The following is a 22,409-nucleotide window of genomic DNA, read 5'->3' as shown; positions in this document are numbered from 1 at the left end:
CCTGACGTGTTGGTGTGAAATTTGGACGCTTTAAAATTACACCTCGTTCAGTTATTTTCATAAAACATTTCGTGTCAGAAGTGATATTCGAACCCACGCCCTCAAACGAGGACCAGAATATACAGCTTCACATCGTGAACTAAGGAAGCTAAGCCCCTAGAGTCTGGCGCCTTATACCGCTCGGCCATCCCGACGTGGTTTTGTGCAATTTGGACGTTTTAAAACGACATCTAATCCAGTTATTTTCATAAAACATATCGTGTCAGAAGTGGGATTCGAACCCACGCCCTCAAACGAGGAGCAGAATATACAGCTTCACATCGTGAACTAAGGAAGCTAAGCCCCTAGAGACTGGCGCCTTAGACCGCTCGGCCATCCTGACGCGGTTTTATGGAATTTGGACGTTTTAAAATGACATCTCATCCAGTTATTTTCATAAAACATATCGTGTCAGAAGTGGGATTCGAACCCACGCCCTCAAACGAGGAGCAGAATACACAGATTCACATCGTGAACGTAGGAAGCTAAGCCCCTTGAGTCTGGCACCTTAGACCGCTCGGCCATCCTGACGTGGTGGTGTGAAATTTGGACGCTTTAAAATTACACCTCTTTCAGTTTTTTTCATAAAACATTTCGTGTCAGAAGTGATATTCGAACCCACGCCCTCAAACGAGGAACAGAATACACAGATTCACATCGTGAACGAACGAAGCTCCTTCGAGTCTGGCGCCTTAGACCGCTTGGCCATCCTGACGTGTTGGTGTGAAATTTGGACGTTTTAAAATTACACCTCGTTCAGTTATTTTCATAAAACATTTCGTGTCAGAAGTGATATTCGAACCCACGCCCTCAAACGAGGACCAGAATATACAGCTTCACATCGTGAACTAAGGAAGCTAAGCCCCTAGAGTCTGGCGCCTTAGACCGCTCGGCCATCCCGACGTGGTTTTGTGCAATTTGGACGTTTTAAAACGACATCTAATCCAGTTATTTTCATAAAACATATCGTGATTCGAACCCACGCCCTCAAACAAGGAGCAGAATACACAGATTCACATCGTGAACGAAGGAAGCTCCTTCGAGTCTGGCGCCTTAGACCGCTCAGCCATCCCGACGTGGTTTTGTGCAATTTGGACGTTTTAAAATGACATCTAATCCAGCTATTTTCATAAAACATATCGTGTCAGAAGTGGGATTCGAACCCACGCCCTCAAATGAGGACCAGAATACACAGATTCACAACGTGAACGAAGGAAGCTAAGCCCCTTGAGTCTAGCGCCTTAGACCGCTCGGCCATCCTGACGCGGTTTTATGCAATTTGGACGTTTTAAAACGACATCTAATCCAGTTATTTTCATAAAACATATCGTGTCAGAAGTGGGATTCGAACCCACGCCCTCAAACGAGGAGCAGAATACACAGATTCACATCGTGAACGAAGGAAGCTAAGCCCCTTGAGTCTGGCACCTTAGACCGCTCGGCCATCCTGACGTGGTGGTGTGAAATTTGGACGCTTTAAAATTACACCTCTTTCAGTTTTTTTCATAAAACATTTCGTGTCAGAAGTGATATTCGAACCCACGCCCTCAAACGAGGAACAGAATACACAGATTCACATCGTGAACGAACGAAGCTCCTTCGAGTCTGGCGCCTTAGACCGCTTGGCCATCCTGACGTGTTGGTGTGAAATTTGGACGCTTTAAAATTACACCTCGTTCAGTTATTTTCATAAAACATTTCGTGTCAGAAGTGATATTCGAACCCACGCCCTCAAACGAGGACCAGAATATACAGCTTCACATCGTGAACTAAGGAAGCTAAGCCCCTAGAGTCTGGCGCCTTAGACCGCTCGGCCATCCCGACGTGGTTTTGTGCAATTTGGACGTTTTAAAACGACATCTAATCCAGTTATTTTCATAAAACATATCGTGTCAGAAGTGGGATTCGAACCCACGCCCTCAAACGAGGAGCAGAATACACAGATTCACATCGTGAACGAAGGAAGCTAAGCCCCTTGAGTCTGGCACCTTAGACCGCTCGGCCATCCTGACGTGGTGGTGCGAAATTTGGACGCTTTAAAATTACACCTCTTTCAGTTTTTTTCATAAAACATTTCGTGTCAGAAGTGATATTCGAACCCACGCCCTCAAACGAGGAACAGAATACACAGATTCACATCGTGCGAACGAAGCTCCTTCGAGTCTGGCGCCTTAGACCGCTTGGCCATCCTGACGTGTTGGTGTGAAATTTGGACGCTTTAAAATTACACCTCGTTCAGTTATTTTCATAAAACATTTCGTGTCAGAAGTGATATTCGAACCCACGCCCTCAAACGAGGACCAGAATATACAGCTTCACATCGTGAACTAAGGAAGCTAAGCCCCTTGAGTCTGGCGCCTTAGACCGCTCGGCCATCCCGACGTGGTTTTGTGCAATTTGGACGTTTTAAAACGACATCTAATCCAGTTATTTTCATAAAACATATCGTGATTCGAACCCACGCCCTCAAACAAGGAGCAGAATACACAGATTCACATCGTGAACGAAGGAAGCTCCTTCGAGTCTGGCGCCTTAGACCGCTCGGCCATCCCGACGTGGTTTTGTGCAATTTGGACGTTTTAAAACGACATCTAATCCAGTTATTTTCATAAAACATACCGTGTCAGAAGTGGGATTCGAACCCACGCCCTCAAACGAGGAGCAGAATACACAGATTCACATCGTGAACGAAGGAAGCTAAGCCCCTTGAGTCTAGCGCCTTAGACCGCTCGGCCATCCTGACGCGGTTTTATGGAATTTCGACGTTTTAAAATGACATCTCATCCAGTTATTTTCATAAAACATATCGTGTCAGAAGTGGGATTCGAACCCACGCCCTCAAACGAGGAGCAGAATACACAGATTCACATCGTGAACGAAGGAAGCTAAGCCCCTTGAGTCTAGCGCCTTAGACCGCTCGGCCATCCTGACGCGGTTTTATGGAATTTGGACGTTTTAAAATGACATCTCATCCAGTTATTTTCCTAAAACATATCGTGTCAGAAGTGGGATTCGAACCCACGACCTCAAACGAGGACCAGAATACACAGATTCACATCGTGAACGAAGGAAGCTAAGCCCCTTGAGTCTGGCACCTTAGACCGCTCGGCCATCCTGACGTGGTGGTGTGAAATTTGGACGCTTTAAAATTACACCTCTTTCAGTTTTTTTCATAAAACATTTCGTGTCAGAAGTGATATTCGAACCCACGCCCTCAAACGAGGAACAGAATACACAGATTCACATCGTGAACTAAGGAAGCTAAGCCCCTTGAGTCTGGCGCCTTAGACCGCTCGGCCATCCCGACGTGGTTTTGTGCAATTTGGACGTTTTAAAACGACATCTAATCCAGTTATTTTCATAAAACATATCGTGTCAGAAGTGGGATTCGAACCCACGCCCTCAAACAAGGAGCAGAATACACAGATTCACATCGTGAACGAAGGAAGCTCCTTCGAGTCTGGCGCCTTAGACCGCTCGGCCATCCCGACGTGGTTTTGTGCAATTTGGACGTTTTAAAACGACATCTAATCCAGCTATTTTCATAAAACATATCGTGTCAGAAGTGGGATTCGAACCCACGCCCTCAAATGAGGACCAGAATACACAGATTCACAACGTGAACGAAGGAAGCTAAGCCCCTTGAGTCTAGCGCCTTAGACCGCTCGGCCATCCTGACGCGGTTTTATGGAATTTGGACGTTTTAAAATGACATCTCATCCAGTTAATTTCCTAAAACATATCGTGTCAGAAGTGGGATTCGAACCCACGACCTCAATCGAGGACCAGAATACACAGATTCACATCGTGAACGAAGGAAGCTAAGCCCCTTGAGTCTGGCGCCTTAGACCGCTCGGCCATCCCGACGTGGTTTTGTGCAATTTGGACGTTTTAAAACGACATCTAATCCAGTTATTTTCATAAAACATATCGTGTCAGAAGTGGGATTCGAACCCACGCCCTCAAACGAGGAGCAGAATACACAGATTCACATCGTGAACGAAGGAAGCTAAGCCCCTTGAGTCTGGCACCTCAGACCGCTCGGCCATCCTGACGTGGTGGTGTGAAATTTGGACGCTTTAAAATTACACCTCTTTCAGTTTTTTTCATGAAACATTTCGTGTCAGAAGTGGGATTCGAACCCACGCCCTCAAACGAGGACCAGAATATACAGATTCACATCGTGAACGAAGGAAGCTAAGCCCCTTGAGTCTGGCGCCTTAGACCGCTCGGCCATCCCGACGTGGTTTTGTGCAATTTGGACGTTTTAAAACGACATCTAATCCAGTTATTTTCATAAAACATATCGTGTCAGAAGTGGGATTCGAACCCACGCCCTCAAACAAGGAGCAGAATACACAGATTCACATCGTGAACGAAGGAAGCTCCTTCGAGTCTGGCGCCTTAGACCGCTCGGCCATCCCGACGTGGTTTTGTGCAATTTGGACGTTTTAAAACGACATCTAATCCAGTTATTTTCATAAAACATATTGTGTCAGAATTGGGATTCGAACCCACGCCCTCAAACAAGGAGCAGAATACACAGATTCACATCGTGAACGAAGGAAGCTCCTTCCAGTCTGGCGCCTTAGACCGCTCGGCCATCCCGACGTGGTTTTGTGCAATTTGGACGTTTTAAAACGACATCTAATCCAGTTATTTTCATAAAACATATCGTGTCAGAAGTGGGATTCGAACCCACGCCCTCAAACGAGGAGCAGAATACACAGATTCACATCGTGAACGAAGGAAGCTAAGCCCCTTGAGTCTGGCACCTTAGACCGCTCGGCCATCCTGACGTGGTGGTGTGATATTTGGACGCTTTAAAACGACATCTAATCCAGTTATTTTCATAAAACATATCGTGTCAGAAGTGGGATTCGAACCCACGCCCTCAAACGAGGAGCAGAATACACAGATTCACATCGTGAACGAAGGAAGCTAAGCCCCTTGAGTCTGGCACCTTAGACCGCTCGGCCATCCTGACGTGGTGGTGTGAAATTTGGACGCTTTAAAATTACACCTCTTTCAGTTTTTTTCATGAAACATTTCGTGTCAGAAGTGGGATTCGAACCCACGCCCTCAAACGAGGAGCAGAATACACAGATTCACATCGTGAACGAAGGAAGATAAGCCCCTTGAGTCTGGCACCTTAGACCGCTAGGCCATCCTGACGTGGTGGTGTGAAATTTGGACGCTTTAAAATTACACCTCTTTCAGTTTTCTTCATGAAACATTTCGTGTCAGAAGTGATATTCGAACCCACGCCCTCAAACGAGGACCAGAATACACAGATTCACATCGTGAACGAAGGAAGCTAAGCCCCTTGAGTCTGGCACCTTAGACCGCTCGGCCATCCTGACGTGTTGGTGTGAAATTTGGACGCTTTAAAATTACACCTCGTTCAGTTATTTTCATAAAACATTTCGTGTCAGAAGTGATATTCGAACCCACGCCCTCAAACGAGGACCAGAATATACAGCTGCACATCGTGAACGAAGGAAGCTAAGCCCCTTGAGTCTGGCGCCTTAGACCGCTCGGCCATCCCGACGTGGTTTTGTGCAATTTGGACGTTTTAAAACGACATCTAATCCAGTTATTTTCATAAAACATATCGTGTCAGAAGTGGGATTCGAACCCACGCCCTCAAACAAGGAGCAGAATACACAGATTCTCATCGTGAACGAAGGAAGCTCCTTCGAGTCTGGCGCCTTAGACCGCTCGGCCATCCCGACGTGGTTTTGTGCAATTTGGACGTTTTAAAACGACATCTAATCCAGTTATTTTCATAAAACATATCGTGTCAGAAGTGGGATTCGAACCCACGCCCTCAAACGAGGAGCAGAATACACAAATTCACATCGTGAACGAAGGAAGCTAAGCCCCTTGAGTCTGGCGCCTTAGACCGCTCGGCCATCCCGACGTGGTTTTGTGCAATTTGGACGTTTTAAAACGACATCTAATCCAGTTATTTTCATAAAACATATCGTGTCAGAAGTGGAATTCGAACCCACGCCCTCAAACGAGGAGCAGAATACACAGATTCACATCGTGAACGAAGGAAGCTCCTTCGAGTCTGGCGCCTTATACCGCTCGGCCATCCCGACGTGGTTTTGTGCAATTTGGACGTTTTAAAACGACATCTAATCCAGTTATTTTCATAAAACATATCGTGTCAGAAGTGGAATTCGAACCCACGCCCTCAAACGAGGAGCAGAATACACAGATTCACATCGTGAACGAAGGAAGCTAAGCCCCTTGAGTCTGGCACCTTAGACCGCTCGGCCATCCTGACGTGGTGGTGTGAAATTTGGACGCTTTAAAATTACACCTCTTTCAGTTTTTTTCATAAAACATTTCGTGTCAGAAGTGATATTCGAACCCACGCCCTCAAACGAGGAACAGAATACACAGATTCACATCGTGAACGAACGAAGCTCCTTCGAGTCTGGCGCCTTAGACCGCTTGGCCGTCCTGACGTGTTGGTGTGAAATTTGGACGCTTTAAAATTACACCTCGTTCAGTTATTTCAGAAGAAAATAGGGGAAGTGGGTAGCCGTAGCCTTGAGCCATACAAGTCGTCCAGTGATTCTCACTTACAATAGTCGATTCCCCTACCACCCTTAAAATTTGAATCTGGCCAATCGGCGCGAAGCATAAAATAGTACCAGATTTTATTGCGAACGCCACCATGTAGCGAACTGTGGAACTAACCTGTGTAGTCTTCTTATATTTCTGCTGTGCTTCAGTTTGAGTTAGGGTTATGTCAGGCAACGGGTTAATGCGGATATTGGTTTAATTAAGGACGAAAATTCGGTTATTTAATAAAATGAATGTCGTTAAGAGTACGCAGTGTGATTTAACGTACAAGGAAACTACCGATAAGAAACTCAGGCTGTGTTGAAAGGAAAAGTAAGATCTACCCAAACCAATCCCAATGTTAAAAATCAAACTGCAACAACTTGGATACAACTTTATTACTTTGAACTCTTCCCTATCACAGTTTAAAACTTCGGACAAGTTAATTTTTTCCCTGGAACTTCGAAATACAATTGTATTTAAAAATAAAGACATATTTTAAAATAAGTTATGAATTTAGTACTTACCACTCGATTCCAGCCTCTGCCATTCTGCCTGAGTGCCTCACTGCCTCTAGCAGACGCCTCTAGTCAGTTGGAAGGCGTAGGACCGTACTGTCCACAGAATCACGTCACTCGTGTGTTAATGCGCGTAAAAATCCTATCGCTCTTCACCCCCACGGGGAGGGAAATGGCGCGAAAAATCCGTAAACGGGACGCCTCGCGAAGTTGCCCAAGCTACCCACTTCCCCTATTTTCTTCTGGTTATTTTCATAAAACATTTCGTGTCAGAAGTGATATTCGAACCCACGCCCTCAAACGAGGACCAGAATATACAGCTTCACATCGTGAACTAAGGAAGCTAAGCCCCTAGAGTCTGGCGCCTCAGACCGCTCGGCCATCCCGACGTGGTTTTGTGCAATTTGGACGTTTTAAAACGACATCTAATCCAGTTATTTTCATAAAACATATCGTGATTCGAACCCACGCCCTCAAACAAGGAGCAGAATACACAGATTCACATCGTGAACGAAGGAAGCTCCTTCGAGTCTGGCGCCTTAGACCGCTCAGCCATCCCGACGTGGTTTTGTGCAATTTGGACGTTTTAAAACGACATCTAATCCAGCTATTTTCATAAAACATACCGTGTCAGAAGTGGGATTCGAACCCACGCCCTCAAATGAGGACCAGAATACACAGATTCACAACGTGAACGAAGGAAGCTAAGCCCCTTGAGTCTAGCGCCTTAGACCGCCCGGCCATCCTGACGCGGTTTTATGCAATTTGGACGTTTTAAAACGACATCTAATCCAGTTATTTTCATAAAACATATCGTGTCAGAAGTGGGATTCGAACCCACGCCCTCAAACGAGGAGCAGAATACACAGATTCACATCGTGAACGAAGGAAGCTAAGCCCCTTGAGTCTGGCACCTTAGACCGCTAGGCCATCCTGACGTGGTGGTGTGAAATTTGGACGCTTTAAAATTACACCTCTTTCAGTTTTCTTCATGAAACATTTCGTGTCAGAAGTGATATTCGAACCCACGCCCTCAAACGAGGACCAGAATACACAGATTCACATCGTGAACGAAGGAAGCTAAGCCCCTTGAGTCTGGCACCTTAGACCGCTCGGCCATCCTGACGTGTTGGTGTGAAATTTGGACGCTTTAAAATTACACCTCGTTCAGTTATTTTCATAAAACATTTCGTGTCAGAAGTGATATTCGAACCCACGCCCTCAAACGAGGACCAGAATATACAGCTGCACATCGTGAACGAAGGAAGCTAAGCCCCTTGAGTCTGGCGCCTTAGACCGCTCGGCCATCCCGACGTGGTTTTGTGCAATTTGGACGTTTTAAAACGACATCTAATCCAGTTATTTTCATAAAACATATCGTGTCAGAAGTGGGATTCGAACCCACGCCCTCAAACAAGGAGCAGAATACACAGATTCTCATCGTGAACGAAGGAAGCTCCTTCGAGTCTGGCGCCTTAGACCGCTCGGCCATCCCGACGTGGTTTTGTGCAATTTGGACGTTTTAAAACGACATCTAATCCAGTTATTTTCATAAAACATATCGTGTCAGAAGTGGGATTCGAACCCACGCCCTCAAACGAGGAGCAGAATACACAAATTCACATCGTGAACGAAGGAAGCTAAGCCCCTTGAGTCTGGCGCCTTAGACCGCTCGGCCATCCCGACGTGGTTTTGTGCAATTTGGACGTTTTAAAAAGACATCTAATCCAGTTATTTTCATAAAACATATCATGTCAGAAGTGGAATTCGAACCCACGCCCTCAAACGAGGAGCAGAATACACAGATTCACATCGTGAACGAAGGAAGCTCCTTCGAGTCTGGCGCCTTATACCGCTCGGCCATCCCGACGTGGTTTTGTGCAATTTGGACGTTTTAAAACGACATCTAATCCAGTTATTTTCATAAAACATATCGTGTCAGAAGTGGAATTCGAACCCACGCCCTCAAACGAGGAGCAGAATACACAGATTCACATCGTGAACGAAGGAAGCTAAGCCCCTTGAGTCTGGCACCTTAGACCGCTCGGCCATCCTGACGTGGTGGTGTGAAATTTGGACGCTTTAAAATTACACCTCTTTCAGTTTTTTTCATAAAACATTTCGTGTCAGAAGTGATATTCGAACCCACGCCCTCAAACGAGGAACAGAATACACAGATTCACATCGTGAACGAACGAAGCTCCTTCGAGTCTGGCGCCTTAGACCGCTTGGCCATCCTGACGTGGTGGTGTGAAATTTGGACGCTTTAAAATTACACCTCGTTCAGTTATTTTCATAAAACATTTCGTGTCAGAAGTGATATTCGAACCCACGCCCTCAAACGAGGACCAGAATATACAGCTTCACATCGTGAACTAAGGAAGCTAAGCCCCTAGAGTCTGGCGCCTCAGACCGCTCGGCCATCCCGACGTGGTTTTGTGCAATTTGGACGTTTTAAAACGACATCTAATCCAGTTATTTTCATAAAACATATCGTGATTCGAACCCACGCCCTCAAACAAGGAGCAGAATACACAGATTCACATCGTGAACGAAGGAAGCTCCTTCGAGTCTGGCGCCTTAGACCGCTCAGCCATCCCGACGTGGTTTTGTGCAATTTGGACGTTTTAAAACGACATCTAATCCAGTTATTTTCATAAAACATATCGTGTCAGAAGTGGAATTCGAACCCACGCCCTCAAACGAGGAGCAGAATACACAGATTCACATCGTGAACGAAGGAAGCTAAGCCCCTTGAGTCTGGCACCTTAGACCGCTCGGCCATCCTGACGTGGTGGTGTGAAATTTGGACGCTTTAAAATTACACCTCTTTCAGTTTTTTTCATAAAACATTTCGTGTCAGAAGTGATATTCGAACCCACGCCCTCAAACGAGGAACAGAATACACAGATTCACATCGTGAACGAACGAAGCTCCTTCGAGTCTGGCGCCTTAGACCGCTTGGCCATCCTGACGTGGTGGTGTGAAATTTGGACGCTTTAAAATTACACCTCGTTCAGTTATTTTCATAAAACATTTCGTGTCAGAAGTGATATTCGAACCCACGCCCTCAAACGAGGACCAGAATATACAGCTTCACATCGTGAACTAAGGAAGCTAAGCCCCTAGAGTCTGGCGCCTCAGACCGCTCGGCCATCCCGACGTGGTTTTGTGCAATTTGGACGTTTTAAAACGACATCTAATCCAGTTATTTTCATAAAACATATCGTGATTCGAACCCACGCCCTCAAACAAGGAGCAGAATACACAGATTCACATCGTGAACGAAGGAAGCTCCTTCGAGTCTGGCGCCTTAGACCGCTCAGCCATCCCGACGTGGTTTTGTGCAATTTGGACGTTTTAAAACGACATCTAATCCAGCTATTTTCATAAAACATACCGTGTCAGAAGTGGGATTCGAACCCACGCCCTCAAATGAGGACCAGAATACACAGATTCACAACGTGAACGAAGGAAGCTAAGCCCCTTGAGTCTAGCGCCTTAGACCGCTCGGCCATCCTGACGCGGTTTTATGCAATTTGGACGTTTTAAAACGACATCTAATCCAGTTATTTTCATAAAACATATCGTGTCAGAAGTGGGATTCGAACCCACGCCCTCAAACGAGGAGCAGAATACACAGATTCACATCGTGAACGAAGGAAGCTAAGCCCCTTGAGTCTGGCACCTTAGACCGCTCGGCCATCCTGACGTGGTGGTGTGAAATTTGGACGCTTTAAAATTACACCTCTTTCAGTTTTTTTCATGAAACATTTCGTGTCAGAAGTGGGATTCGAACCCACGCCCTCAAACGAGGAGCAGAATACACAGATTCACATCGTGAACGAAGGAAGCTAAGCCCCTTGAGTCTGGCACCTTAGACCGCTCGGCCATCCTGACGTGGTGGTGTGAAATTTGGACGCTTTGAAATTACACCTCTTTCAGTTTTTTTCATGAAACATTTCGTGTCAGAAGTGGGATTCGAACCCACGACCTCAATCGAGGACCAGAATACACAGATTCACATCGTGAACGAAGGAAGCTAAGCCCCTTGAGTCTGGCGCCTTAGACCGCTCGGCCATCCCGACGTGGTTTTGTGCAATTTGGACGTTTTAAAACGACATCTAATCCAGTTATTTTCATAAAACATATCGTGTCAGAAGTGGGATTCGAACCCACGCCCTCAAACGAGGAGCAGAATACACAGATTCACATCGTGAACGAAGGAAGCTAAGCCCCTTGAGTCTGGCACCTTAGACCGCTCGGCCATCCTGACGTGGTGGTGTGAAATTTGGACGCTTTAAAATTACACCTCTTTCAGTTTTTTTCATGAAACATTTCGTGTCAGAAGTGGGATTCGAACCCACGCCCTCAAACGAGGAGCAGAATACACAGATTCACATCGTGAACGAAGGAAGCTAAGCCCCTTGAGTCTGGCACCTTAGACCGCTCGGCCATCCTGACGTGGTGGTGTGAAATTTGGACGCTTTAAAATTACACCTCTTTCAGTTTTTTTCATGAAACATTTCGTGTCAGAAGTGGGATTCGAACCCACGCCCTCAAACGAGGAGCAGAATACACAGATTCACATCGTGAACGAAGGAAGCTAAGCCCCTTGAGTCTGGCACCTTAGACCGCTCGGCCATCCTGACGTGGTGGTGTGAAATTTGGACGCTTTAAAATTACGCCTCTTTCAGTTTTTTTCATGAAACATTTCGTGTCAGAAGTGATATTCGAACCCACGCCCTCAAACGAGGACCAGAATATACAGATTCACATCGTGAACGAAGGAAGCTAAGCCCCTTGAGTCTGGCGCCTTAGACCGCTCGGCCATCCCGACGTGGTTTTGTGCAATTTGGACGTTTTAAAACGACATCTAATCCAGTTATTTTCATAAAACATATCGTGTCAGAAGTGGGATTCGAACCCACGCCCTCAAACAAGGAGCAGAATACACAGATTCACATCGTGAACGAAGGAAGCTCCTTCGAGTCTGGCGCCTTAGACCGCTCGGCCATCCCGACGTGGTTTTGTTCAATTTGGACGTTTTAAAACGACATCTAATCCAGTTATTTTCATAAAACATATCGTGTCAGAATTGGGATTCGAACCCACGCCCTCAAACAAGGAGCAGAATACACAGATTCACATCGTGAACGAAGGAAGCTCCTTCGAGTCTGGCGCCTTAGACCGCTCGGCCATCCCGACGTGGTTTTGTGCAATTTGGACGTTTTAAAACGACATCTAATCCAGTTATTTTCATAAAACATATCGTGTCAGAAGTGGGATTCGAACCCACGCCCTCAAACGAGGAGCAGAATACACAGATTCACATCGTGAACGAAGGAAGCTAAGCCCCTTGAGTCTGGCACCTTAGACCGCTCGGCCATCCTGACGTGGTGGTGTGATATTTGGACGCTTTAAAACGACATCTAATCCAGTTATTTTCATAAAACATATCGTGTCAGAAGTGGGATTCGAACCCACGCCCTCAAACGAGGAGCAGAATACACAGATTCACATCGTGAACGAAGGAAGCTAAGCCCCTTGAGTCTGGCACCTTAGACCGCTCGGCCATCCTGACGTGGTGGTGTGAAATTTGGACGCTTTAAAATTACACCTCTTTCAGCTTTTTTCATGAAACATTTCGTGTCAGAAGTGGGATTCGAACCCACGCCCTCAAACGAGGAGCAGAATACACAGATTCACATCGTGAACGAAGGAAGATAAGCCCCTTGAGTCTGGCACCTTAGACCGCTAGGCCATCCTGACGTGGTGGTGTGAAATTTGGACGCTTTAAAATTACACCTCTTTCAGTTTTCTTCATGAAACATTTCGTGTCAGAAGTGATATTCGAACCCACGCCCTCAAACGAGGACCAGAATACACAGATTCACATCGTGAACGAAGGAAGCTAAGCCCCTTGAGTCTGGCACCTTAGACCGCTCGGCCATCCTGACGTGTTGGTGTGAAATTTGGACGCTTTAAAATTACACCTCGTTCAGTTATTTTCATAAAACATTTCGTGTCAGAAGTGATATTCGAACCCACGCCCTCAAACGAGGACCAGAATATACAGCTGCACATCGTGAACGAAGGAAGCTAAGCCCCTTGAGTCTGGCGCCTTAGACCGCTCGGCCATCCCGACGTGGTTTTGTGCAATTTGGACGTTTTAAAACGACATCTAATCCAGTTATTTTCATAAAACATATCGTGTCAGAAGTGGGATTCGAACCCACGCCCTCAAACAAGGAGCAGAATACACAGATTCTCATCGTGAACGAAGGAAGCTCCTTCGAGTCTGGCGCCTTAGACCGCTCGGCCATCCCGACGTGGTTTTGTGCAATTTGGACGTTTTAAAACGACATCTAATCCAGTTATTTTCATAAAACATATCGTGTCAGAAGTGGGATTCGAACCCACGCCCTCAAACGAGGAGCAGAATACACAAATTCACATCGTGAACGAAGGAAGCTAAGCCCCTTGAGTCTGGCGCCTTAGACCGCTCGGCCATCCCGACGTGGTTTTGTGCAATTTGGACGTTTTAAAACGACATCTAATCCAGTTATTTTCATAAAACATATCGTGTCAGAAGTGGAATTCGAACCCACGCCCTCAAACGAGGAGCAGAATACACAGATTCACATCGTGAACGAAGGAAGCTCCTTCGAGTCTGGCGCCTTATACCGCTCGGCCATCCCGACGTGGTTTTGTGCAATTTGGACGTTTTAAAACGACATCTAATCCAGTTATTTTCATAAAACATATCGTGTCAGAAGTGGAATTCGAACCCACGCCCTCAAACGAGGAGCAGAATACACAGATTCACATCGTGAACGAAGGAAGCTAAGCCCCTTGAGTCTGGCACCTTAGACCGCTCGGCCCTCCTGACGTGGTGGTGTGAAATTTGGACGCTTTAAAATTACACCTCTTTCAGTTTTTTTCATAAAACATTTCGTGTCAGAAGTGATATTCGAACCCACGCCCTCAAACGAGGAACAGAATACACAGATTCACATCGTGAACGAACGAAGCTCCTTCGAGTCTGGCGCCTTAGACCGCTTGGCCATCCTGACGTGTTGGTGTGAAATTTGGACGCTTTAAAATTACACCTCGTTCAGTTATTTTCATAAAACATTTCGTGTCAGAAGTGATATTCGAACCCACGCCCTCAAACGAGGACCAGAATATACAGCTTCACATCGTGAACTAAGGAAGCTAAGCCCCTAGAGTCTGGCGCCTCAGACCGCTCGGCCATCCCGACGTGGTTTTGTGCAATTTGGACGTTTTAAAACGACATCTAATCCAGTTATTTTCATAAAACATATCGTGATTCGAACCCACGCCCTCAAACAAGGAGCAGAATACACAGATTCACATCGTGAACGAAGGAAGCTCCTTCGAGTCTGGCGCCTTAGACCGCTCAGCCATCCCGACGTGGTTTTGTGCAATTTGGACGTTTTAAAACGACATCTAATCCAGCTATTTTCATAAAACATACCGTGTCAGAAGTGGGATTCGAACCCATGCCCTCAAATGAGGACCAGAATACACAGATTCACAACGTGAACGAAGGAAGCTAAGCCCCTTGAGTCTAGCGCCTTAGACCGCTCGGCCATCCTGACGCGGTTTTATGCAATTTGGACGTTTTAAAACGACATCTAATCCAGTTATTTTCATAAAACATATCGTGTCAGAAGTGGGATTCGAACCCACGCCCTCAAACGAGGAGCAAAATACACAGATTCACATCGTGAACGAAGGAAGCTAAGCCCCTTGAGTCTGGCACCTTAGACCGCTCGGCCATCCTGACGTGGTGGTGTGAAATTTGGACGCTTTAAAATTACACCTCTTTCAGTTTTTTTCATAAAACATTTCGTGTCAGAAGTGATATTCGAACCCACGCCCTCAAACGAGGAACAGAATACACAGATTCACATCGTGAACGAACGAAGCTCCTTCGAGTCTGGCGCCTTAGACCGCTTGGCCATCCTGACGTGTTGGTGTGAAATTTGGACGCTTTAAAATTACACCTCGTTCAGTTATTTTCATAAAACATTTCGTGTCAGAAGTGATATTCGAACCCACGCCCTCAAACGAGGACCAGAATATACAGCTTCACATCGTGAACTAAGGAAGCTAAGCCCCTTGAGTCTGGCGCCTTAGACCGCTCGGCCATCCCGACGTGGTTTTGTGCAATTTGGACGTTTTAAAACGACATCTAATCCAGTTATTTTCATAAAACATATCGTGATTCGAACCCACGCCCTCAAACAAGGAGCAGAATACACAGATTCACGTCGTGAACGAAGGAAGCTCCTTCGAGTCTGGCGCCTTAGACCGCTCGGCCATCCCGACGTGGTTTTGTGCAATTTGGACGTTTTAAAACGACATATAATCCAGTTATTTTCATAAAACATATCGTGTCAGAAGTGGGATTCGAACCCACGCCCTCAAACGAGGAGCAGAATACACAGATTCACATCGTGAACGAAGGAAGCTAAGCCCCTTGAGTCTAGCGCCTTAGACCGCTCGGCCATCCTGACGCGGTTTTTTGGAATTTGGACGTTTTAAAATGACATCTCATCCAGTTATTTTCCTAAAACATATCGTGTCAGAAGTGGGATTCGAACCCACGACCTCAAACGAGGACCAGAATACACAGATTCACATCGTGAACGAAGGAAGCTAAGCCCCTTGAGTCTGGCGCCTTAGACCGCTCGGCCATCCTGACGCGGTTTTTTGGAATTTGGACGTTTTAAAATGACATCTCATCCAGTTATTTTCCTAAAACATATCGTGTCAGAAGTGGGATTCGAACCCACGACCTCAAACGAGGACCAGAATACACAGATTCACATCGTGAACGAAGGAAGCTAAGCCCCTTGAGTCTGGCGCCTTAGACCGCTCGGCCATCCTGACGTGGTGGTGTGATATTTGGACGCTTTAAAATTACACCTCTTTCAGTTTTTTTCATGAAACATTTCGTGTCAGAAGTGATATTCGCACCCATGCCCTCAAACGAGGACTAGAATATACAGATTCACATCGTGAACGAAGGAAGCTAAGCCCCTCGAGTCTGGCAACTTAGACCGCTCGGCCATCCTGACGCGGTTTTATGCAATTTGGACGTTTTAAAACGACATCTAATCCAGTTATTTTCATAAAACATATCGTGTCAGAAGTGGGATTCGAACCCACGCCCTCAAACGAGGAGCAAAATACACAGATTCACATCGTGAACGAAGGAAGCTAAGCCCCTTGAGTCTGGCACCTTAGACCGCTCGGCCATCCTGACGTGGTGGTGTGAAATTTGGACGCTTTAAAATTACACCTCTTTCAGTTTTTTTCATAAAACATTTCGTGTCAGAAGTGATATTCGAACCCACGCCCTCAAACGAGGAACAGAATACACAGATTCACATCGTGAACGAACGAAGCTCCTTCGAGTCTGGCGCCTTAGACCGCTTGGCCATCCTGACGTGTTGGTGTGAAATTTGGACGCTTTAAAATTACACCTCGTTTAGTTATTTTCATAAAACATTTCGTGTCAGAAGTGATATTCGAACCCACGCCCTCAAACGAGGACCAGAATATACAGCTTCACATCGTGAACTAAGGAAGCTAAGCCCCTTGAGTCTGGCGCCTTAGACCGCTCGGCCATCCCGACGTGGTTTTGTGCAATTTGGACGTTTTAAAACGACATCTAATCCAGTTATTTTCATAAAACATATCGTGATTCGAACCCACGCCCTCAAACAAGGAGCAGAATACACAGATTCACGTCGTGAACGAAGGAAGCTCCTTCGAGTCTGGCGCCTTAGACCGCTCGGCCATCCCGACGTGGTTTTGTGCAATTTGGACGTTTTAAAACGACATATAATCCAGTTATTTTCATAAAACATATCGTGTCAGAAGTGGGATTCGAACCCACGCCCTCAAACGAGGAGCAGAATACACAGATTCACATCGTGAACGAAGGAAGCTAAGCCCCTTGAGTCTAGCGCCTTAGACCGCTCGGCCATCCTGACGCGGTTTTTTGGAATTTGGACGTTTTAAAATGACATCTCATCCAGTTATTTTCCTAAAACATATCGTGTCAGAAGTGGGATTCGAACCCACGACCTCAAACGAGGACCAGAATACACAGATTCACATCGTGAACGAAGGAAGCTAAGCCCCTTGAGTCTGGCGCCTTAGACCGCTCGGCCATCCTGACGTGGTGGTGTGATATTTGGACGCTTTAAAATTACACCTCTTTCAGTTTTTTTCATGAAACATTTCGTGTCAGAAGTGATATTCGCACCCATGCCCTCAAACGAGGACTAGAATATACAGATTCACATCGTGAACGAAGGAAGCTAAGCCCCTCGAGTCTGGCACCTTAGACCGCTCGGCCATCCTGACGTGGTGGTGTGAAATTTGGACGCTTTAAAATTACACCTCTTTCAGTTTTTTTCATAAAACATTTCGTGTCAGAAGTGATATTCGAACCCACGCCCTCAAACGAGGAACAGAATACACAGATTCACATCGTGAACGAACGAAGCTCCTTCGAGTCTGGCGCCTTAGACCGCTTGGCCATCCTGACGTGTTGGTGTGAAATTTGGACGCTTTAAAATTACACCTCGTTCAGTTATTTTCATAAAACATTTCGTGTCAGAAGTGATATTCGAACCCACGCCCTCAAACGAGGACCAGAATATACAGCTTCACATCGTGAACTAAGGAAGCTAAGCCCCTTGAGTCTGGCGCCTTAGACCGCTCGGCCATCCCGACGTGGTTTTGTGCAATTTGGACGTTTTAAAACGACATCTAATCCAGTTATTTTCATAAAACATATCGTGATTCGAACCCACGCCCTCAAACAAGGAGCAGAATACACAGATTCACGTCGTGAACGAAGGAAGCTCCTTCGAGTCTGGCGCCTTAGACCGCTCGGCCATCCCGACGTGGTTTTGTAAAATTTGGACGTTTTAAAACGACATATAATCCAGTTATTTTCATAAAACATATCGTGTCAGAAGTGGGATTCGAACCCACGCCCTCAAACGAGGAGCAGAATACACAGATTCACATCGTGAACGAAGGAAGCTAAGCCCCTTGAGTCTAGCGCCTTAGACCGCTCGGCCATCCTGACGCGGTTTTTTGGAATTTGGACGTTTTAAAATGACATCTCATCCAGTTATTTTCCTAAAACATATCGTGTCAGAAGTGGGATTCGAACCCACGACCTCAAACGAGGACCAGAATACACAGATTCACATCGTGAACGAAGGAAGCTAAGCCCCTTGAGTCTGGCGCCTTAGACCGCTCGGCCATCCTGACGTGGTGGTGTAATATTTGGACGCTTTAAAATTACACCTCTTTCAGTTTTTTTCATGAAACATTTCGTGTCAGAAGTGATATTCGCACCCATGCCCTCAAACGAGGACTAGAATATACAGATTCACATCGTGAACGAAGGAAGCTAAGCCCCTCGAGTCTGGCAACTTAGACCGCTCGGCCATCCTGACGCGGTTTTATGGAATTTGGACGTTTTAAAATGACATCTCATCCAGTTATTTTCATAAAACATATCGTGTCAGAAGTGGGATTCGAACCCACGCCTTCAAACGAGGAGCAGAATACACAGATTCACATCGTGAACGAAGGAAGCTAAGCCCCTTGAGTCTGGCACCTTAGACCGCTCGGCCATCCTGACGTGGTGGTGTGAAATTTGGACGCTTTAAAACGACATCTAATCCAGTTATTTTCATAAAACATATCGTGTCAGAAGTGGGATTCGAACCCACGCCCTCAAACGAGGAGCAGAATACACAGATTCACATCGTGAACGAAGGAAGCTAAGCCCCTTGAGTCTGGCACCTTAGACCGCTCGGCCATCCTGACGTGGTGGTGTGAAATTTGGACGCTTTAAAATTACACCTCTTTCAGTTTTTTTCATGAAACATTTCGTGTCAGAAGTGGGATTCGAACCCACGCCCTCAAACGAGGACCAGAATACACAGATTCACATCGAGAACGAAGGAAGCTAAGCCCCTTGAGTCTGGCACCTTAGACCGCTCGGCCATCCTGACGTGGTGGTGTGATATTTGGACGCTTTAAAATTACACCTCTTTCAGTTTTTTTCATGAAACATTTCGTGTCAGAAGTGATATTCGCACCCATGCCCTCAAACGAGGACTAGAATATACAGATTCACATCGTGAACGAAGGAAGCTAAGCCCCTCGAGTCTGGCAACTTAGACCGCTCGGCCATCCTGACGCGGTTTTATGGAATTTGGACGTTTTAAAATGACATCTCATCCAGTTATTTTCATAAAACATATCGTGTCAGAAGTGGGATTCGAACCCACGCCCTCAAACGAGGAGCAGAATACACAGATTCACATCGTGAACGAAGGAAGCTAAGCCCCTTGAGTCTGGCACCTTAGACCGCTCGGCCATCCTGACGTGGTGGTGTGAAATTTGGACGCTTTAAAACGACATCTAATCCAGTTATTTTCATAAAACATATCGTGTCAGAAGTGGGATTCGAACCCACGCCCTCAAACGAGGAGCAGAATACACAGATTCACATCGTGAACGAAGGAAGCTAAGCCCCTTGAGTCTGGCACCTTAGACCGCTCGGCCATCCTGACGTGGTGGTGTGAAATTTGGACGCTTTAAAATTACACCTCTTTCAGTTTTTTTCATGAAACATTTCGTGTCAGAAGTGGGATTCGAACCCACGCCCTCAAACGAGGAGCAGAATACACAGATTCACATCGTGAACGAAGGAAGATAAGCCCCTTGAGTCTGGCACCTTAGACCGCTAGGCCATCCTGACGTGGTGGTGTGAAATTTGGACGCTTTAAAATTACACCTCTTTCAGTTTTTTTCATGAAACATTTCGTGTCAGAAGTGATATTCGAACCCACGCCCTCAAACGAGGACCAGAATACACAGATTCACATCGAGAACGAAGGAAGCTAAGCCCCTTGAGTCTGGCACCTTAGACCGCTCGGCCATCCTGACGTGTTGGTGTGAAATTTGGACGCTTTAAAATTACACCTCGTTCAGTTATTTTCATAAAACATTTCGTGTCAGAAGTGATATTCGAACCCACGCCCTCAAACGAGGACCAGAATATACAGCTGCACATCGTGAACGAAGGAAGCTAAGCCCCTTGAGTCTGGCGCCTTAGACCGATCGGCCATCCCGACGTGGTTTTGTGCAATTTGGACGTTTTAAAACGACATCTAATCCAGTTATTTTCATAAAACATATCGTGTCAGAAGTGGGATTCGAACCCACGCCCTCAAACAAGGAGCAGAATACACAGATTCTCATCGTGAACGAAGGAAGCTCCTTCGAGTCTGGCGCCTTAGACCGCTCGGCCATCCCGACGTGGTTTTGTGCAATTTGGACGTTTTAAAACGACATCTAATCCAGTTATTTTCATAAAACATATCGTGTCAGAAGTGGGATTCGAACCCACGCCCTCAAACGAGGAGCAGAATACACAAATTCACATCGTGAACGAAGGAAGCTAAGCCCCTTGAGTCTGGCGCCTTAGACCGCTCGGCCATCCCGACGTGGTTTTGTGCAATTTGGACGTTTTAAAACGACATCTAATCCAGTTATTTTCATAAAACATATCGTGTCAGAAGTGGGATTCGAACCCACGCCCTCAAACAAGGAGCAGAATACACAGATTCACATCGTGAACGAAGGAAGCTCCTTCGAGTCTGGCGCCTTATACCGCTCGGCCATCCCGACGTGGTTTTGTGCAATTTGGACGTTTTAAAACGACATCTAATCCAGTTATTTTCATAAAACATATCGTGTCAGAAGTGGAATTCGAACCCACGCCCTCAAACGAGGAGCAGAATATACAGCTTCACATCGTGAACTAAGGAAGCTAAGCCCCTAGAGTCTGGCGCCTTAGACCGCTCGGCCATCCTGACGCGGTTTTATGGAATTTGGACGTTTTAAAATGACATCTCATCCAGTTATTTTCATAAAACATATCGTGTCAGAAGTGGGATTCGAACCCACGCCCTCAAACGAGGAGCAGAATACACAGATTCACATCGTGAACGTAGGAAGCTAAGCCCCTTGAGTCTGGCACCTTAGACCGCTCGGCCATCCTGACGTGGTGGTGTGAAATTTGGACGCTTTAAAATTACACCTCTTTCAGTTTTTTTCATAAAACATTTCGTGTCAGAAGTGATATTCGAACCCACGCCCTCAAACGAGGAACAGAATACACAGATTCACATCGTGAACGAACGAAGCTCCTTCGAGTCTGGCGCCTTAGACCGCTTGGCCATCCTGACGTGTTGGTGTGAAATTTGGACGCTTTAAAATTACACCTCGTTCAGTTATTTTCATAAAACATTTCGTGTCAGAAGTGATATTCAAACCCACGCCCTCAAACGAGGACCAGAATATACAGCTTCACATCGTGAACTAAGGAAGCTAAGCCCCTAGAGTCTGGCGCCTTAGACCGCTCGGCCATCCCGACGTGGTTTTGTGCAATTTGGACGTTTTAAAACGAAATCTAATCCAGTTATTTTCATAAAACATATCGTGATTCGAACCCACGCCCTCAAACAAGGAGCAGAATACACAGATTCACATCGTGAACGAAGGAAGCTCCTTCGAGTCTGGCGCCTTAGACCGCTCAGCCATCCCGACGTGGTTTTGTGCAATTTGGACGTTTTAAAATGACATCTAATCCAGCTATTTTCATAAAACATATCGTGTCAGAAGTGGGATTCGAACCCACGCCCTCAAATGAGGACCAGAATACACAGATTCACAACGTGAACGAAGGAAGCTAAGCCCCTTGAGTCTAGCGCCTTAGACCGCTCGGCCATCCTGACGCGGTTTTATGCAATTTGGACGTTTTAAAACGACATCTAATCCAGCTATTTTCATAAAACATATCGTGTCAGAAGTGGGATTCGAACCCACGCCCTCAAATGAGGACCAGAATACACAGATTCACAACGTGAACGAAGGAAGCTAAGCCCCTTGAGTCTAGCGCCTTAGACCGCTCGGCCATCCTGACGCGGTTTTATGCAATTTGGACGTTTTAAAACGACATCTAATCCAGTTATTTTCATAAAACATATCGTGTCAGAAGTGGGATTCGAACCCACGCCCTCAAACGAGGAGCAGAATACACAGATTCACATCGTGAACGAAGGAAGCTAAGCCCCTTGAGTCTGGCACCTTAGACCGCTCGGCCATCCTGACGTGGTGGTGTGAAATTTGGACGCT

General features: G+C 46.1%; 25 non-coding genes across 25 annotated transcripts; all 25 read right to left on the bottom strand.

Annotated features, from left to right (window-relative positions):
- Positions 1-1,181: 1,181 nt before the first annotated feature.
- On the bottom strand, positions 1,182-1,303 carry TRNAL-CAA (transfer RNA leucine (anticodon CAA)). The gene is made up of 2 exons: positions 1,266-1,303; positions 1,182-1,227 (listed from the first exon to the last, which is right to left on the bottom strand). It is a non-coding gene; the product is annotated as a tRNA-Leu (tRNA).
- A 1,733-nt stretch (positions 1,304-3,036) lies between these two features.
- On the bottom strand, positions 3,037-3,158 carry TRNAL-CAA (transfer RNA leucine (anticodon CAA)). Its single transcript has 2 exons — positions 3,121-3,158; positions 3,037-3,082 (listed from the first exon to the last, which is right to left on the bottom strand). It is a non-coding gene; the product is annotated as a tRNA-Leu (tRNA).
- A 254-nt stretch (positions 3,159-3,412) lies between these two features.
- On the bottom strand, positions 3,413-3,530 carry TRNAS-CGA (transfer RNA serine (anticodon CGA)). Its single transcript has 2 exons — positions 3,493-3,530; positions 3,413-3,458 (listed from the first exon to the last, which is right to left on the bottom strand). It is a non-coding gene; the product is annotated as a tRNA-Ser (tRNA).
- Positions 3,531-3,596: 66 nt separating this feature from the next.
- Positions 3,597-3,718, bottom strand: TRNAL-CAA (transfer RNA leucine (anticodon CAA)). Its single transcript has 2 exons — positions 3,681-3,718; positions 3,597-3,642 (listed from the first exon to the last, which is right to left on the bottom strand). It is a non-coding gene; the product is annotated as a tRNA-Leu (tRNA).
- A 66-nt stretch (positions 3,719-3,784) lies between these two features.
- Positions 3,785-3,906, bottom strand: TRNAL-CAA (transfer RNA leucine (anticodon CAA)). Its single transcript has 2 exons — positions 3,869-3,906; positions 3,785-3,830 (listed from the first exon to the last, which is right to left on the bottom strand). It is a non-coding gene; the product is annotated as a tRNA-Leu (tRNA).
- Positions 3,907-4,160: 254 nt separating this feature from the next.
- Positions 4,161-4,282, bottom strand: TRNAL-CAA (transfer RNA leucine (anticodon CAA)). Its single transcript has 2 exons — positions 4,245-4,282; positions 4,161-4,206 (listed from the first exon to the last, which is right to left on the bottom strand). It is a non-coding gene; the product is annotated as a tRNA-Leu (tRNA).
- A 66-nt stretch (positions 4,283-4,348) lies between these two features.
- Positions 4,349-4,466, bottom strand: TRNAS-CGA (transfer RNA serine (anticodon CGA)). The gene is made up of 2 exons: positions 4,429-4,466; positions 4,349-4,394 (listed from the first exon to the last, which is right to left on the bottom strand). It is a non-coding gene; the product is annotated as a tRNA-Ser (tRNA).
- A 1,190-nt stretch (positions 4,467-5,656) lies between these two features.
- On the bottom strand, positions 5,657-5,774 carry TRNAS-CGA (transfer RNA serine (anticodon CGA)). The gene is made up of 2 exons: positions 5,737-5,774; positions 5,657-5,702 (listed from the first exon to the last, which is right to left on the bottom strand). It is a non-coding gene; the product is annotated as a tRNA-Ser (tRNA).
- Positions 5,775-6,028: 254 nt separating this feature from the next.
- Positions 6,029-6,146, bottom strand: TRNAS-CGA (transfer RNA serine (anticodon CGA)). Its single transcript has 2 exons — positions 6,109-6,146; positions 6,029-6,074 (listed from the first exon to the last, which is right to left on the bottom strand). It is a non-coding gene; the product is annotated as a tRNA-Ser (tRNA).
- A 2,370-nt stretch (positions 6,147-8,516) lies between these two features.
- Positions 8,517-8,634, bottom strand: TRNAS-CGA (transfer RNA serine (anticodon CGA)). Its single transcript has 2 exons — positions 8,597-8,634; positions 8,517-8,562 (listed from the first exon to the last, which is right to left on the bottom strand). It is a non-coding gene; the product is annotated as a tRNA-Ser (tRNA).
- Positions 8,635-8,888: 254 nt separating this feature from the next.
- TRNAS-CGA (transfer RNA serine (anticodon CGA)) lies at positions 8,889-9,006 on the bottom strand. The gene is made up of 2 exons: positions 8,969-9,006; positions 8,889-8,934 (listed from the first exon to the last, which is right to left on the bottom strand). It is a non-coding gene; the product is annotated as a tRNA-Ser (tRNA).
- A 1,532-nt stretch (positions 9,007-10,538) lies between these two features.
- TRNAL-CAA (transfer RNA leucine (anticodon CAA)) lies at positions 10,539-10,660 on the bottom strand. Its single transcript has 2 exons — positions 10,623-10,660; positions 10,539-10,584 (listed from the first exon to the last, which is right to left on the bottom strand). It is a non-coding gene; the product is annotated as a tRNA-Leu (tRNA).
- A 442-nt stretch (positions 10,661-11,102) lies between these two features.
- On the bottom strand, positions 11,103-11,224 carry TRNAL-CAA (transfer RNA leucine (anticodon CAA)). The gene is made up of 2 exons: positions 11,187-11,224; positions 11,103-11,148 (listed from the first exon to the last, which is right to left on the bottom strand). It is a non-coding gene; the product is annotated as a tRNA-Leu (tRNA).
- Positions 11,225-12,042: 818 nt separating this feature from the next.
- On the bottom strand, positions 12,043-12,160 carry TRNAS-CGA (transfer RNA serine (anticodon CGA)). Its single transcript has 2 exons — positions 12,123-12,160; positions 12,043-12,088 (listed from the first exon to the last, which is right to left on the bottom strand). It is a non-coding gene; the product is annotated as a tRNA-Ser (tRNA).
- Positions 12,161-13,350: 1,190 nt separating this feature from the next.
- TRNAS-CGA (transfer RNA serine (anticodon CGA)) lies at positions 13,351-13,468 on the bottom strand. Its single transcript has 2 exons — positions 13,431-13,468; positions 13,351-13,396 (listed from the first exon to the last, which is right to left on the bottom strand). It is a non-coding gene; the product is annotated as a tRNA-Ser (tRNA).
- Positions 13,469-13,722: 254 nt separating this feature from the next.
- Positions 13,723-13,840, bottom strand: TRNAS-CGA (transfer RNA serine (anticodon CGA)). The gene is made up of 2 exons: positions 13,803-13,840; positions 13,723-13,768 (listed from the first exon to the last, which is right to left on the bottom strand). It is a non-coding gene; the product is annotated as a tRNA-Ser (tRNA).
- Positions 13,841-15,748: 1,908 nt separating this feature from the next.
- TRNAL-CAA (transfer RNA leucine (anticodon CAA)) lies at positions 15,749-15,870 on the bottom strand. The gene is made up of 2 exons: positions 15,833-15,870; positions 15,749-15,794 (listed from the first exon to the last, which is right to left on the bottom strand). It is a non-coding gene; the product is annotated as a tRNA-Leu (tRNA).
- A 66-nt stretch (positions 15,871-15,936) lies between these two features.
- TRNAL-CAA (transfer RNA leucine (anticodon CAA)) lies at positions 15,937-16,058 on the bottom strand. Its single transcript has 2 exons — positions 16,021-16,058; positions 15,937-15,982 (listed from the first exon to the last, which is right to left on the bottom strand). It is a non-coding gene; the product is annotated as a tRNA-Leu (tRNA).
- Positions 16,059-17,233: 1,175 nt separating this feature from the next.
- Positions 17,234-17,355, bottom strand: TRNAL-CAA (transfer RNA leucine (anticodon CAA)). The gene is made up of 2 exons: positions 17,318-17,355; positions 17,234-17,279 (listed from the first exon to the last, which is right to left on the bottom strand). It is a non-coding gene; the product is annotated as a tRNA-Leu (tRNA).
- Positions 17,356-18,342: 987 nt separating this feature from the next.
- Positions 18,343-18,464, bottom strand: TRNAL-CAA (transfer RNA leucine (anticodon CAA)). Its single transcript has 2 exons — positions 18,427-18,464; positions 18,343-18,388 (listed from the first exon to the last, which is right to left on the bottom strand). It is a non-coding gene; the product is annotated as a tRNA-Leu (tRNA).
- A 630-nt stretch (positions 18,465-19,094) lies between these two features.
- On the bottom strand, positions 19,095-19,216 carry TRNAL-CAA (transfer RNA leucine (anticodon CAA)). The gene is made up of 2 exons: positions 19,179-19,216; positions 19,095-19,140 (listed from the first exon to the last, which is right to left on the bottom strand). It is a non-coding gene; the product is annotated as a tRNA-Leu (tRNA).
- A 1,194-nt stretch (positions 19,217-20,410) lies between these two features.
- On the bottom strand, positions 20,411-20,528 carry TRNAS-CGA (transfer RNA serine (anticodon CGA)). Its single transcript has 2 exons — positions 20,491-20,528; positions 20,411-20,456 (listed from the first exon to the last, which is right to left on the bottom strand). It is a non-coding gene; the product is annotated as a tRNA-Ser (tRNA).
- Positions 20,529-20,782: 254 nt separating this feature from the next.
- Positions 20,783-20,900, bottom strand: TRNAS-CGA (transfer RNA serine (anticodon CGA)). The gene is made up of 2 exons: positions 20,863-20,900; positions 20,783-20,828 (listed from the first exon to the last, which is right to left on the bottom strand). It is a non-coding gene; the product is annotated as a tRNA-Ser (tRNA).
- Positions 20,901-21,887: 987 nt separating this feature from the next.
- TRNAL-CAA (transfer RNA leucine (anticodon CAA)) lies at positions 21,888-22,009 on the bottom strand. Its single transcript has 2 exons — positions 21,972-22,009; positions 21,888-21,933 (listed from the first exon to the last, which is right to left on the bottom strand). It is a non-coding gene; the product is annotated as a tRNA-Leu (tRNA).
- A 66-nt stretch (positions 22,010-22,075) lies between these two features.
- Positions 22,076-22,197, bottom strand: TRNAL-CAA (transfer RNA leucine (anticodon CAA)). The gene is made up of 2 exons: positions 22,160-22,197; positions 22,076-22,121 (listed from the first exon to the last, which is right to left on the bottom strand). It is a non-coding gene; the product is annotated as a tRNA-Leu (tRNA).
- Between the last annotated feature and the right edge of the window lie 212 nt (positions 22,198-22,409).

Source organism: Phalangium opilio, unplaced genomic scaffold (assembly GCF_054372755.1).
Source record: "Phalangium opilio isolate 3A_F unplaced genomic scaffold, DU_Popi_V2 ptg000810l_1, whole genome shotgun sequence".
NCBI lineage: Eukaryota > Metazoa > Arthropoda > Arachnida > Opiliones > Phalangiidae > Phalangium > Phalangium opilio.
The sequence above is the reverse complement of the archived record's forward strand: the minus strand, read 5'-3'. Positions and strand labels throughout refer to the sequence as shown.